General features: G+C 45.4%; 1 protein-coding gene across 1 annotated transcript in view; it reads left to right on the top strand.

Moving 5' to 3' along the window:
• Nucleotides 1–1052: 1052 nt before the first annotated feature.
• Nucleotides 1053–16461, top strand: part of ALS2CL (ALS2 C-terminal like) — a gene marked incomplete at its 3' end in the record, with an annotated part of 172768 nt that continues 157359 nt past the window's right edge. Inside the window, 1 exon segment of the mRNA XM_073632440.1 lies at nt 1053–1628.

The following is a 16461-nucleotide window of genomic DNA, read 5'->3' as shown; positions in this document are numbered from 1 at the left end:
GAGCCATACAGTAAGCTTATACCATGTGCTCCTCTTAGCAGACAATATTCTGGGCCTGTCTGCTCTCTCTTTATTCCAGACCTGCTCCATGGGCCCAGATCAACGAGCCGGACGGTTATTATTAGAATATCATGCGGGTGGAATATTTCAGTTCTCCTTCCCTTTCTCCATTCACTATATCCGTCCTGGGGTTCTCCTTATATTTCTGCTCTTTGAAATATCCCTGGTTTTCCAAACATCTATTTTCTTCATGCCCCTCCTATCCGTCCAAGAGTCTATCCATGAGACTGTGATGTAGAATGAGCTCTGTACACCTGCTGTGCCCATTGTGGGGGTTCCCACCATCCCTGTGCTGAGTTCCCGGGTCTGTACACCCGCTGTGCCCATTATGAGGAGTTCCCACCATCCCTGTGCTGAGTTCCCGGGTCTGTACACCCGCTGTGCCCATTATGAGGGGTTCCCACCATCCCTGTGCTGAGTTCCCGGGTCTGTACACCCGCTGTGCCCATTATGAGGGGTTCCCACCATCCCTGTGCTGAGTTCCCGGGTCTGTACACCTGCTGTGCCCATTATGAGGGGTTCCCACCATCCCTGTGCTGAGTTCTCAGGTCTGTACACCTGCTGTGCCCATTATGAGGGGTTCCCACCATCCCTGTGCTGAGTTCCCGGGTCTGTACACCCGCTGTGTCCATTATGAGGGGTTCCCCCCATCCCTGTGCCGAGTTCCCGGGTCTGTACACCCGCTGTGCCCATTATGAGGGGTTCCCACCATCCCTGTGCTGAGTTCCCAGGTCTGTACACCCACTGTTCCCATTATGAGGGGTTCCCACCATCCCTGTGCTGAGTTCCTGGGTCTGTACACCCGCTGTGCCCATTATGAGGGGTTCCCACCATCCCTGTGCTGAGTTCCTGGGTCTGTACACCCACTGTGCCCATTATGAGGGGTTCCCACCATCCCTGTGCTGAGTTCCCGGGTCTGTACATCTTCTGTGCCAGGTATAAGGGGTTCCTACCAGCTCTGAGTTGAGTATCCAATGTTAGTACACCTGCTGTGCCCATTATGAGAGGTTCCCACCATCCCTGTACTGATATATTATGATGAAGGTCACAGGAGAACATTGGATGAGAACACCAGAACCTCCCAGGTGAAAAGGGACTGAGCCAAGAATTCCTTCAGGGACATGTCAGGACTGGAGTCCTCAAATAAAGAAGCCAAGAAGTGACTTGGCACAACAAACTCCTCTTTGCCGCTGCAGCTATGTGGGCAGTAAGAGGTTAAGTAAAATAAAATTTATTTACAAATAAAAAAACAAAAACAAAAAAAAAACTATTTCGTTCAATAAAAGTCCACTCCCTTCTTCATTAGAACGAAGGTATTTAATGACCACGTGACCGATCCGCTGCGTCGTAGTTTAATTTTAATCGCCTTATTGGCACTGGCAGACACCTGGCGCGGTGCCACCGCTTAGTCGCTCCTTGAGGAATGTGAGCGGTGCACCCTGGGAAGGTTCTCTCCGACACTTCCTTGTTTATGCAGAAAGTTAATACATTGTTACAACCTGTCACTTTCAGTGATCCCCCAAAGTCCTGGAGATTCCAAGCCAGAGGCATGGAGGGCGGCGAGCGCGGTGAGTTCAGTCCGACCGATCGTTCTGTATAGGATAAAAGGTTTATATAGAATAGAATGTCATCCCTCCGATCTTCACTCTACACTCTCTGCTGTTTCTGCCTGTTGTGAATCGTGTTTTTTTTTTTTTTCCAGTTCTAGAATTACCTAAAAATAATATTATTTATGGGAAAGTTTTATGTTAAACATCTGAAGACCCGGCATTTTCTGGCACTTTTACTTTACAAGTTGAAATGAGGATTTTTTTGATAGAGAAATACTTCTAACCCACAAACATGATGCATCTTCTTTTTTTTTTTTTTTAGAAGAGACCCTAGACCCTTTGTGCAGCAGTTTTGCAAACGCAATAAAAAAAAAAAACATTTTAATGAATTAAAAAAATATATATATATACAGTGGGGCAAAAAAGTATTTAGTCATCCACCAATTGTGCAAGTTCTCCCACTTAAAAAGATGAGAGAGGCCTGTAATTGTCATCATAGGTAGACCTCAACTATGAGAGACAAAATGTGGAAACAAATCCAGACAATCACATTGCCTGATTTTTGAAAGAATTTATTTGCAAATTATGGTGGAAAATAAGTATTTTTGTCAATATCCAAAGTTCATCTCAATACTTTGTTATATGTCCTTTGTTGGCAATGACAGAGGTCAAACGTTTTCTGTCTTCACAAGGTTGTCACACACTGTTGCTGGTATGTTGGCCCATTCCTCCATGCCGATCTCCTCTAGAGCAGTGATGTTTTGGGGCTGTCGCTGGGCAACACGGACTTTCAACTCCCTCCAAAGGTTTTCTATGGGGTTGAGATCTGGAGACTGGCTAGGCCACTCCAGGACCTTGAAATGCTTCTTACAAAGCCACTCCTTCGTTGCCCGGGCGGTGTGTTTGGGATCATTGTCATGCTGAAAGACCCAGCCACGTTTCATCTTCAATGCCCTTGCTGATGGGAGGAGGTTTGCACTCAAAATTTCACGATACATGGCCCCATTCATTCTTTTATGCACACGGATCAGTCGTCCTGTTCTCTTTGCAGAGAAACAGCCTCAAAGCATGATGTTGCCACCCCCATGCTTCACAGTAGGTATGGTGTTCTTTGGTTGCAGCTCAGCATTCTCTCTCCTCCAAACACGGAGAGTTGTGTTTCTACCAAACAGTTCTACTTTGGTTTCATCTGACCACATGACATTCTCCCAATCCTCTTCTGGATCATCCAAATGCTCTCTAGCAAACCTCAGACGGGCCCGGACATGTCCTGGCTTAAGCAGGGGGACATGTCTGGCACTGCAGGATCTGAGTCCCTGGCGGTGTAGTGTGTTACTGATGGTAGCCTTTGTTACATTGGTCCCAGCTCTCTGCAGGTCATTCACTAGGTCCCCCCGTGTGGTTCCGGGATTTTTGCTCACCGTTCTTGTGATCATTTTGACCCCACGGGGTGAGATCTTGCGTGGAGCCCCAGATCGAGGGAGATTATCAGTGGTCTTGTATGTCTTCCATTTTCTAATTATTGCTCCCACAGTTGATTTCTTCACACCAAGCTGCTTGCCTATTGCAGATTCAGTCTTCCCAGCCTGGTGCAGGTCTACAATTTTGTTTCTGGTGTCCTTCGACAGCTCTTTGGTCTTCACCGTAGTGGAGTTTGGAGTGTGACTGTTTGAGGTTGTGGACAGGTGTCTTTTATACTGATAACAAGTTCAAACAGGTGCCATTAATACAGGTAATGAGTGGAGGACAGAGGAGCCTCTTAAAGAAGAAGATACAGGTCTGTGAGGGCCAGAAATCTTGCTTGTTTGTAGGAGACCAAATACTTATTTTCCACCATAATTTGCAAATAAATTCTTTCAAAAATCAGACACTGTGATTGTCTGGATTTGTTTCCACATTTTGAAAGAAATAGTAACAAGGGGTGATTGGCGCTACCTATAGATAACGAGATTGAGACGTAAATGAGGGTAAATATGTGTATGGCCTTCCAATGGCATACAAACACTTAATGCACAAACATAAGAATAAAAATAAAAATATATTTGGGCTCAAACCCAATAAATTAAACCGTATCAAGGGTGAATATGTGTGTAACCTTACAGTGACATACAACCATTTGGTGCACCACCATCTAAATAGATAGTTGCTGAGGACGTCTATGACGAAACGCGTACGACGGCGCCACGCACGCTACGTCATTTCCTGTTTTTACAAACAAGTGGAACGCAGATGGAACACAGTGCGGAGCTGCTGTCTCCAATGTGCAGCTTAGCGTTCACCTTGCATTTTTAAAAGGCTTGATCTCCATTAGCATACGTCCACAATTTTCAATAGTGGAGTGGATGACCTCTTGGTTAGCTTTACAAGCCGTGTCCGGGACTTTTCTTTACAACATTTATTTTTTACTCAGAGTCTTTTTTACTTATATATTTTTTACGTTGATGTTTTTTAATAAATTCCTAATGATTTACTACAGTATGGGAGTCCACATCTCTTTCCTTTTATGAGGAACCAACCACGGAACATAGCACATTTCATTTGAAGGCGGAAATCTACCATGGATATCGTAACAACTATGGGGAAGTAATCGCACTGATTGCATCTATATGCGCATTGCCCCTGTGGGGGCGAGGGGATCTGGTGAGTGGGGACCCTGGTGGGGAGCACAGAGTCACCAGAAGATATTGAGAGCACTCAAGTCACCATTCAATTTTATGTCACATCATTAAAGAAATGTATATGCATATCATATGGACTATTATTTATATGACTATATATGACTATATATGATTATATATGGACTTTTTTACACATGTCACATAAACAGAGTCACAGTTTATAGTGTGTCCTCAATACTGCGGTCTTATATTGTTCACGGTACTTTTTAAGTTAGTTTAATTCTTATTGTTAATCAGATTTACAGGTGATACCTTATGTATGTAGGCCGTTTTATGAGGTCTTTTCTAGTAAAGTCACATGAGGACTGGGAACCAACCAGAGTACGTGTAGCATGCCATTGTTCAGGGGGCTATATATGCATTGGTTGAGCCTCGTGCCTTTATGTTTCTGAGCTCATATATATTTATCTATTTAGATGGTGGTGCACCAAATGGTTGTATGTCACTGTAAGGTTACACACATATTCACCCTTAATATGGTTTAATTTATTGGGTTTGAGCCCATATATATTTTTATTTTTAATCTTATGTTTGTGCATTAAGTGTTTGTATGCCATTGGAAGGCCATACACATATTTACCCTCATTTACGTCTCAATCTCGTTATCTATAGGTAGCGCCAATCACCCCTTGTTACTATTTCTTTCTGGTTTGGAGACCCCTTAGGGGAGCTCTATTAGGGGAGGCAGCAGACCTTCGGTGTATCCTAAGCGCAGTCTTGCTCACTTACTATACTAATTTGTTTCCACATTTTGTCTCTCATAGTTGAGGTATACCTATGATGACAATTATGCCCCGTACACACGGTCGGACATTGATCGGACATTCCGACAACAAAATCCCTGGATTTTTTCCGACGGATGTTGGCTCAAACTTGTCTTGCATACACACGGTCACACAAATGTTGTCGGAAAATCCGATCGTTCTGAACGCGGTGACGTAAAACGCGTATGTCAGGACTATAAACGGGGCAGTGGCCAATAGCTTTCACCTCTTTATTTATTCTGAGCATGCGTGGCACTTCGTGCCTCGGATTTGTGTACTCACGATCGGAAATTCCGACAATTTTGTTTTTGTTGTCGGAAAATTTTATAGCCTGCTCTCCAACTTTGTGTGTCGGAAAATCCGATGGAAAATGTGTGATGGAGCCCACACACGGTCGGAATTTCCGACAACAAGGTCCTATCACACATTTTCCGTCGGAAAATCCGACCGTGTGTACGGGGCATTACAGGCCTCTCTCATCTTTTTAAGTGGGAGAACTTGCACAATTGGTGGCTGACTAAATACTTTTTTTGCCCCACTGTGTATAGATATATCTATACATAGATATATAGATATATCTATCTATATATATCCCAATTTTTTTGTAAAATGTGAAAAATTAAGTTACGCTGAGTAAATAGATATCTAACATGTCATGCTTTTTTTGTCACACAGTATTTGCGCAGCAGTTTTGCAAACGCAATAAAAAAAAAAAAAAAAAGTTTTAATGAATAACAAAAAAATATATATATAGATCTATATATATATCCCAATTTTTTTGTAAAATGTGATAAAATTATGTTACACAAAGTAAATAGATACCTAACATGTCACGCTTTAAAATTGCGCAAACACGCGTGGAATGGCGATGAACTACGGTACTTAAAAATCTCCATAGGCGAGGTTTTCACACTGTCAGCTGGCTGCGTCAGCGGTAAAGCGCCGCTAGTTTTAGCGGCACTTTACCATCGTTTTAGCTGCACTTTTCGGCCGCTAGTGGGGCGCTTTTAACCCCAGAAGAAAGGGTTAAATGTGCCCGAAAAGCACCGCTTTTTCGGCAACGGTCCCCCTTCATTTCAATGGGCAGGGGCGGTGGAAGAGCACTGTATACAGCGCTCCTCCACCGTCCAAAAGATGCTGCTTGCAGGACTTTTTCTAATGTCCTGCAAGCGCATCGCCCCCAGTGTGATAGCACTCGGGCTCTGACAAGAAAAAGAACCGCTGCTCCAGGTGTATAAAGATAAGGCTGATTGGAGTATCTTGCAGAGTGCTACCCCCGGCCCGCCTCCGTGGGAAAGTTGGAAAGAAGAAAGAAATGGCTGCACATCCAGAACTTCCGATTGCCTTTTATTTTTGTTTCACAAAGATAACACCAAAGGCACCAAACTGTGGTCCCGCAGAAGCGTTTCACACATACATTTTGTGCTTAATCATGACTAAGCACAAGATGTATGTGTGAAACGCGTCTATGTGACCACAGTTTGGTGCCTTTGGTGTTATCTTTGTGAAACAAAAATAAAAGGCAATCGGAAGTTCTGGATGTGCAGCCATTTCTTTCTTCTTTCCAATTCGGGCTTTCACACTGGGGCTGCAGGGGAGGCGTTTTTCAGGCGCTTTACAGGTACTGTTTTTAGCCCTTTAGCGCCTGAAATAAATGTTTCCAGTGTGAAAAGGGTCTTACAGGTTACCAGTTTAGAGTTACAGAGGAGGTCTAGTGCTTAAATTATTGCTCTCACTCTAACGATCGCAGCGATACCTCACATGTGTGGTGTGAATACCGTTTACATATGCGTGCGTGACTTACGTATGCATTCGCTTCAGAGCGAGCACAGAAGGATGGGGGTTTCATTTTTTTTGGGGGGGGGGAACTATGGGGGTGGGGGGTTTCTAAGAGTGGTGATTTAGGGGGATTTGTGTCGGGAGGGGGAACAAGATTTGTGATAGGTGGGGGGGATTTGGGGGGAATGTGTGCTTTGGGAGGGGGGATTTGAAGAGTGGGGGAAGAAGATGTGTACTAGTAGAGGAAATTTTAGGGGAGATTTGTGTTAGGAGGGGTGAATTTTTTTATTTTACTTTATTTTTACACTGTCCCCCCTCACCGCACTGTATCTATGGAGGAAGAGTGTTTTCACCCTGGGCTGGGATGACAGAGAATGCTCCGCCCAGTGCCGGGACAAGGTCATCTATAGCCCAGGGTGAAGATGCCAAAGGCGCCCCCCCCCCCCCCCCAACACAGAAAAAAAAAGGAAGAGAATTACGTGACAGCAAAAATCCTCTCCCTCCTCCCAAACAATTGGAGCACTAAACTTTACGCTTATCCCCGAAGCATCAATTCCCTTTACAAGCCAAAGTTCTCCCCAAAAATAATTCCCTCTCTTACAGTACAAATCCCCCCCTCCCAGCTCAAATCCTCTCTCTCCACCACTCCCCCCTCCTAGCACAATTCCTCTACCCCTCAAATTTTCAAATTTCACCTCTGAGCATAAATCCTCTCCTCCCCCTCCAATTCCCCCTCTTCCAGTACAAATCCCCCCTCCTAACTCAAATCCTCTCCCTCCCCAAGTCCCCCCTCCGAGTACAATTCCTCTACCCTGCAAAATTTCCCTTTGAGCATAAATCCTCTCCCCCCTCCAAATCCCCCTCTCTCTGCACAAATCCCCCCCCCCCAACCCCCTCTCCTTGAACTTACACTTGCACCCCTCCCCAAATTTCCGCTCCTAGCACAAATCTTTTGAATCACCCCTACAAGCACAAATCCCGCCCCTTCAATTATCCTTACAAGCACAAGTCCCCCCCCCCCAACCCCCTCCCCTAGCACTAATCCTCCCCCCCTCCAAATCCCCCCCTCTACCAGCACAAATCCCCCCAAATCCCCTCTCCTAGACTTTACACTCTCTTTAATCATCCTTACAAGCACAAATCCCGCCCCTTCAATTATCCTTACATGCACCTCCCCCCCTCCAAATCCCCCCCAGTACTAGCACAAATCCCCCCAAATCTCCTCTCCTAGGCTTTACACTTACACCACTCCCCAAATTCCCCCTCCTAGCACAAATCACTTCAATCGTCCCTACAAGCCTCAAATCCCCCCCCCCCCAAATCCCCCTCTCCCAGCACAAATTCCCCCAAATCCCCTCTCCATGAACTTACACTTGCACCCCTCCCCAAATTTCCCCTCCTAGCACAAATCGTTTGAATCATCCCTACAAGCACAAATCCCATCCCTTCAATTATCCATACAAGAACAAGTCCCCCTCTCCAAAATCCCCTCCCCTAGCACCAATCCCCCCCCTCCAAATCCCCCCCTCTACCAGCACAAATCCCCCCAAATTCCCTCTCCTATACTTTACACTTACACCACTCCCCAAATTCCCCCTCCTAGCACAAATCTCTTTAATTATCCATACAAGCGCAAATCCCCTCTCCTCGCACTACCCCCCACCCCCCCAGCAGAAATCCACTTTCCTAGTACAAATCCCACCCTCCAAATCACCCATTCTAGAACAACGCCCCAAAATCCCCACCGTGCCAAGGGCAGCTGCCCCTCCTGCCCACCCCTTGTCCCGGCTTTGCCTCCACCTCTCCTCTAAGGGGGGTGTACCGTAGTCCACAGGGACAGCCAGGAGCCAAGGAACTGATGACAGTCAGCACCGGCGGAGAGCTCAGAAAATCAGCGGCTCATAAGATTCCTGGCAGATCAGACGGTACTTTCTGTACTAATCAAACAGACACAACAGCAAAGGATTTAAATGGTTTATTTAACGGAGCAAATAAGAGAAGTTTGTTCTTGTAGTTTACATAGAGATTCATTTTGTACTAGGAAGTGCGAAACAGAAATAGTCACAAATTATAATACAGATTTGCTATAATATTTATTACCCAAAAGCTGAAGTGTAAACCGCCTACATTTTTCACCGATTCCTCCCCCCCAACCCGTCCCCCCACCCCCCCTTCAACAAAATGCAAACATTTTTTTTTGCTATATAAAACCTTTCTATTTTCATTTCACACGTTTTTTTAGACTCAGTGATGTCATCACCGGGTCTCTATACTACTCTATGCAATGCAGGCAGATCATAGCTGGTGGGAGGGTCACGCAGGGAGCTTCCTGAAAAACTTTACAGGTCCTCCCCTGCCCCAGTACTCCTCTCCAGTGCCGGGACAAGGTCATCCAGCATCCAGGGCAAAGATACCAGACTACACCCCCCCCCAACCCTTCCTAAGGTTTAGGGTCAGGGCACCACCATCCCTGCAAAAAAAACAAACATTATGCCCAGGGCAGCTGCCCCTCCTGCCCACCTCTTGTCCCGGCCCTGCTCCTCTCAAGAGCCCTCAATCCTGATGCAAGCAGTGGAGAGAAGTTATGCAAATATAAAAATGCCTTGATGGGGGGGTGTCGGTCTGCAAGGAACAAAAACATGGCAGGGGCTCCACCCTTCCCCCCACACTAAGCACACTGTACAGAACTGGAGAAGAAATTTCTGCTTGGAGTTCCACTTTGAACTGAGTGCAGGAGTCAGTGGAAGTGAAATGACGGAGAAGATAAGATAAGTATAGAAATCATTCTATATAGGAATTGTTATTCCACTTTACACACCTGGGAGTGTCCCCGTCACTGAGTGTCCGTACAGGAGGGAGGAGCTTGTGACAGTGAGAAGAATGTTCCTTACATTGGTGATCAGTGAGAAGAATGTTCCTTACATTGGTGATCAGTGAGAAGAATGTTCCTTACATTGGTGATCAGTGAGAAGAATGTTCCTTACATTGGTGATCAGTGAGAAGAATGTCCCTTACATTGGTGATCAGTGAGAAGAATGTTCCTTACATTGGTGATCAGTGAGAAGAATGTTCCTTACATTGGTGATCAGTGAGAAGAATGTTCCTTACATTGGTGATCAGTGAGAAGAATGTTCCTTACATTGGTGATCAGTGGGAAGAATGTTCCTTACATTGGTGATCAGTGGGAAGAATGTTCCTTACATTGGTGATCAGTGAGAAGAATGTTCCTTACATTGGTGATCAGTGAGAAGAATGTTCCTTACATTGGTGATCAGTGAGAAGAATGTTCCTTACATTGGTGATCAGTGAGAAGAATGTTCCTTACATTGGTGATCAGTGAGAAGAATGTTCCTTACATTGGTGATCAGTGGGAAGAATGTTCCTTACATTGGTGATCAGTGAGAAGAATGTTCCTTACATTGGTGATCAGTGGGAAGAATGTTCCTTACATTGGTGATCAGTGGGAAGAATGTTCCTTACATTGGTGATCAGTGAGAAGAATGTTCCTTACATTGGTGATCAGTGAGAAGAATGTTCCTTACATTGGTGATCAGTGGGAAGAATGTTCCTTACATTGGTGATCAGTGAGAAGAATGTTCCTTACATTGGTGATCAGTGGGAAGAATGCTCCTTACATTGGTGATCAGTGGGAAGAATGCTCCTTACATTGGTGATCAGTGAGAAGAATGTCCCTTACATTGGTGATCAGTGAGAAGAATGTTCCTTACATTGGTGATCAGTGAGAAGAATGTTCCTTACATTGGTGATCAGTGAGAAGAATGTTCCTTACATTGGTGATCAGTGAGAAGAATGTTCCTTACATTGGTGATCAGTGAGAAGAATGTTCCTTACATTGGTGGTCAGTGGGAAGAATGTTCCTTACATTGGGGGTCAGTGAGAAGAATGTTCCTTACATTGGGGGTCAGTGAGAAGAATGTTCCTTACATTGGTGATCAGTGGGAAGAATGTTCCTTACATTGGTGATCAGTGGGAAGAATGTTCCTTACATTGGTGGTCAGTGAGAAGAATGTTCCTTACATTGGTGATCAGTGAGAAGAATGTTCCTTACATTGGTGGTCAGTGAGAAGAATGTTCCTTACATTGGTGGTCAGTAGGAAGAATGCCTTCTTAGAATTCCTAAATTACCCTAAAATGTCATTGGTGTTGTGCTGTTGGCTTTGCCAAATGGCATTGGCCCCAGAACTATGCAGGCAAGTTAAATTCATCAGGTGCTTGCAGTTAAACAAATGCAATAATTATCTGTTAAAGAATACAGAGCTGCATTATATTGTGTCTCTTATATCTGCCCGGAGTTCAGCCTTAGTGACTCTCATATGACTTCTCATATTAGCAAACTGGAAGGATCTCTAGATTTATAAGGCCCAAGCCAGGTTTGACCAAATGGGGCGATTGCAGATCATTTCCTGCGGATTCTTTTCTCTGTGATCTGGTTTCCTCTGGGCAGGAAAGGACTGATTATACCTCTTAGGTGGACATGGTGGAGAGAAGACATTTTTCTGTAGACAGTTCAGATTAGGCACATTTGGGCACAGTGTCCTCAGGAGCTGGTACCAGCTTTGTATCTGCAGAATTTCCCAAGACGGTGTGAAAACATTGTTACTGAACTGGTTGGGAAAATTCCACATTCCTCAGTCGTAGCGACTGACAGCGGCTTATTTAGCCGGCTTCCCTGCTGTGTTGTTTTACATAATGAAATTCACTATATACCTTTTCGAGATGGACACATTTACTTACTATTAAATAATACTTTCGTTTGGGGGGGGGGGGGGTGTCTGAATTAAAATGTATGGAGGTCCAGTTGGTAGAAATTTCTTCCGGCAGAGGTCCGAAATGTTTGCAGTATAACATATTATTCAACATAATCAACATTACAGTGCCCCCCTTTACACATCGAAGTGCCCCTTTATACATCACTGTATGTGAACCTAGTCTCATTGAAGGAGGTCCTGATTCCTCTATATAGATCTTTATATCACTAGAGGGGTCACCAGCAGGAGGAAGGAGGTCCTGATTCCTCTATATACAGTATCTCACAAAAGTGAATACACCCCTCAAATTTTTATTTTATTCTATCTTTTCATGTGACAACACTGAAGAAATGACATTTGTCTACAATGTAAAGTAGTGAGTGTACAGCTTGTATAACAGTGTAAATTTGCTGTCCTCTCAAAATAACTCAACACACAGCCATTAATGTCTAAACCGCTGGCAACAAAAGTGAGTACACCCCTAAGTGAAAATGTCCAAATTTGGCCCAATTAGCCATTTTTCCCTCCCCGGTGTCATGTGACTCATTAGTGTTACAAGACCTCAGGTGTGAATGGGGAGCAGGTGTGTTAAATTTGGTGTTATCACTCTCACTCTCTCATACTGGTCACTGGAAGTTCAACATGGCACCTCATGGCAAAGAACTCTCTAAGGATCTGAAAAAAAAGAATTGTTGCTCTACATGAAGATGGACTAGGCTATAAGAAGATTGCCAAGACCCTGAAACTGAGCTGCAGCACGGTGGCCAAGACCATACAGCGGTATAACAGGACAGGTTCCTCTCAGAACAGGCCTCGACATGGTCCACCAAAGAAGTTGAGATCACGTGCTCAGCGTCATATCCAGAGGTTGTCTTTGGGAAATAGACGTATGAGTGCTGCCAGCATTGCTGCAGAGGTTGTAGGGGTGGGGGATCAGCCTGTCAGTGCTCAGACCATACGCCGCACACTGCATGAAATTGGTCTGCATGGCTGTCGTCCCAGGAGGAAGCCTCTTCTAAAGATGATGCACAAGAAAGCCCGCAAACAGTTTGCTGAAGACAAGCAGACTAAGGACATGGATTACTGGAACCATGTCCTGTGGTCTGATGAGACCAAGATAAACGTATTTGGTTCAGATGGTGACAAGCGTGTGTGGGGGCAACCAGGTGAGGAGGACAAAGACAAGTGTGTCTTGTCTACAGTCAAGCATAGTGGTGGGAGTGTCATGGTCTGGGGCTGCATGAGTGCTGCCGGCACTGGGGGGCTACAGTTCATTGAGGGAACCATGAATGCCAACATGTACTGTGACATACTGAAGCAGAGCATGATCCCCTCCCTTCAGAGACTGGGCCGCAGGGCAGTATTCCAACATGATAACCACCCCAAACACACCTCCAAGACGACCACTGCCTTGCTAAAGAAGCTGAGGGTAAAGGTGATGGACTGGCCAAGCATGTCTCCAGACCTAAACCCTATTGAGCATCTGTGGGACATCCTTAAACGGATGGTGAAGGAGCGCAAGGTCTCTAACATCCACCAGCTCTGTGATGTCATCATGGGGAGGGGAAGAGGACTCCAGTGACAACCTGTGAAGCTCTGGTGAACTCCATGCCCAAGAGGGTTAAGGCAGTACTGGAAAATAATGGCGGCCACACAAAATATTGACACTTTGGGCCCAATTTGGACATTTTCACTTAGACATTAATAAATGTGTGTTGAGTTATTTTGAGGGGACAGCAAATTTAAACTGTTATACAAGCTGTACACTCACTACTTTACATTGTAGCAAAGTGTCATTTCTTCAGTGCTGTCTCATAAAAAGATATGATAAATTAGTAACATAAATGTGAGGGGTGTACTCACTTTTGTGAGATACTGTAGATCTTTATATCACTAGAGGGATCACCAGCAGGAGGAAGGAGGTCCTGATTCTTCTATATAGATCTTTATATCACTAGAGGGGTCACCAGCAGAAGGAAGGAGGTCCTGATTCCTCTATATAGATGTTTATATCACTAGAGGGATCACCAGCAGGAGGAAGGAGGTCCTGATTCCTCCATCCAGGGGTTTACATAATACATGACATCAATAAGAGCTCAATGACAGAAGCATCATTTTCCTGTGCCAAAGTCACAACAGCAGTAAAAATATCTCTACAAAACATCTGTGCACAGCTGTAGTAGTGACAAGACAGGGAGAGTGTTGGACCCCTTTACAGACCGGGTGGACTTTGCATGCAGCCTGATGTCTGTCCCTTGGATCTTTCGAATGGCGCTGTCGTCAATAAGACTTGTGTATTAAAGCTTTTCTTCATTAGTAAATCCCTTTTATATTAAGGGTTCAACTGGGTTCCTAATTTTCCTGCTACCTACTCTATCTGCAGTAGCATCAGCACCTCAGATCTCAGAGCCTTTGGGGCTCATTCACACCAGTGGCATTGGGCAGCATTGCAATTTGCCTGGCATTCTATGGCTTCAGTTAACACAAATGTGATGCAATGCATCAAAAGGCGCTAGAGAGCATTAGAATCACATACAACCTGAAAAAAATGCAAGCAATGTAATGTGTTTTAACAACCCAATGCACAAACACAATGCGCACCACAGACACAATAACACACGCTGTGTAGTATGAATGGGCCCTTACTGTACATTCCAGACCCTCCCACCACCACAGCAAGCCAAGGCTGAAAGAATTATTCTAGTCATTAAAAAATAAAAAAAAAAAGCAAAAGAGAACAACAAGAGTCATTGTAACAATTTATTACCATCATAATGTTTCTGTTATTACGTAGCGCACATAATTACTTTATAACCATAATAAAAATTCTTTAAACCCCAACTGAAAGTTCAATGTAAAGCAGCTAAATGCATTTCAGGTGCATCAGAGTGTGCAAAGTCTTCGGCTACATGTGCTCGGGGGACTAGCACTGGGGCAAATGAGGGCCGGTTCTCACCAGGAACCGCACAGGAACGCATGCAGAGCCTATTCATTTTGAATGGGTGGAAATCGCGCGGGACCGCACCAAAACGTAGAGCATGCACGACTTCAACCACTTCCATACTGAGACCGTTCTGACATTTCTCTTCTACATGTAAAAATCATATTTTTTTTTGCTAGAAAATTACTCAGAACCCCCAAACATTTATGCAGCACCCTCTAGTCAGGTAGGTGATAGAGTGAGGATTTTTCGAGCAGAGTAGGAAAATGTAGGCAGGTCTCACAGGTAGTGTCACTGTCGCCTCTATCTTCTTCCTAGGAGATGCTAGAAGGAAAGGAGGAGAGGTGGGGCTGCCTGGGGTATCTTGAGGAGCCTTGGTCAATCCCCAACTTGGATTGGCAGGGGGCAGGCCTCCTCAAATACCTGGGGTCAGCCAGGTCAACCTGGACTCCATACTCTCTCACCCGACAACTCCTCCCCAGCTGGGCTGACCCCAGGTATTTGAGGATTCCTGCCCCCTGACAATCCAAGTTGGGGATTGACCAAGGCTCCCTCAAGATACCCCAGGCAGGCCCACCTCTCCTCTCCTCCTTTCGTTCTAGCATCTTCTAGCATCCAAGTTGGGGATTGACCAAGGCTCCCTCAAGATACCCCAGGCAGCCCCCACCTCTCCTCTCCTCCTTTCGTTCTAGCATCTTCTAGCATCCAAGTTGGGGATTGATCAGGGCTCCTAAAGATAGCCCAGGCAGCCCCACCTCTCCTCTCCTCCTTTCGATCTAGCATCTTCTAGCATCCAAGTTGGGGATTGATCAGGGCTCCTAAAGATAGCCCAGGCAGCCCCACCTCTCCTCCTTTCCTTCTAGCATCTTCTAGAAAGAAGAGGGAGGTGACAGTGACACTACCAGCTAGGCCTGCCTACATTTTCCTACTCTGCCAGAAAAATCCTCACTCTAGCACCTACCTAACTAGAGGGTGCTACATAAATGTTTGGGGGTTCTGAGTAATTTTCTGGCAATAAAAATGATGATTTTTACATGTAGGAGAGAAATGCACTGTGGAGGCTGTTGGGGCCCATGGGGAGCTCCCTAGTCTGGGCAGGGGGATGACCCTGGGCCAGGGGCTCGGGTGCATCCAGGAGGAGCGAAGAGATCCTGGAAGGAGAGGCACATGAGAGAGCAAGTAGAGGACAGCGGGAGAGAACACTTTTAAGAGTCTTCAGGGAGGACAACTGGGGAGTGAGCACAGTCGGGAGGACTGGGGAGGAACGCCTGAGAGAACTGGGAGATTGCAGTTTGAGATGGGTGCAGAACCAGAAGAGAGGACTGTAGGAAGGGCAGTGGAGAGAGGTCTTTGCAGCCAGGCTGGTTGGTAGGACCTGAAGAGAGCTATCTGGGATTGGTAGCTGAATTGAGGACAGCTAGCACCTGAACTAGTTCTACACTAAAGGGGTCCGAGGTCCCTGCCCGCAAAAGGCAGTTCACTGAGGCCTGGCTGAAGTAGTGTCAGGACTAACCATGTGGTGCTAGCTAGTCTGGAGGAGTAACCGTCTGCAGCAAGGGAAGTGCTGGTGGAGTGAAGTGTAATTAGAAGAGAACAAGAAGACCTGGACAGCCGCACACCGGAATGGATAAACTCTTCTAATTTTATTAAAAATACAGGATCATGGGGTACACAAGACACGACTGTGGAGTGACGCGTTTCGCACTTACACCAAGTTCTTACTCATAGCTGGGAATGAAGTGTAATGGCGCGTACATTTTCGATCGTTTTTTTCGTCAGAAAAAGATACAACAGCTTTTCCAATGGGATTCCGCTCAAGTTTGCCTTGCCTACACACGGTCACACTAAAGTTCGCTGAAATTACGAACGTCAAGAACGCAGTGACGTACAACACTACGACGAGCCGAGAAAATGAAGTTC

This window comes from Aquarana catesbeiana, linkage group LG05 (genome assembly GCF_042186555.1).
Source record: "Aquarana catesbeiana isolate 2022-GZ linkage group LG05, ASM4218655v1, whole genome shotgun sequence".
Lineage (NCBI taxonomy): Eukaryota > Metazoa > Chordata > Amphibia > Anura > Ranidae > Aquarana > Aquarana catesbeiana.
This window is presented reverse-complemented; position numbering and strand designations above follow the sequence as displayed.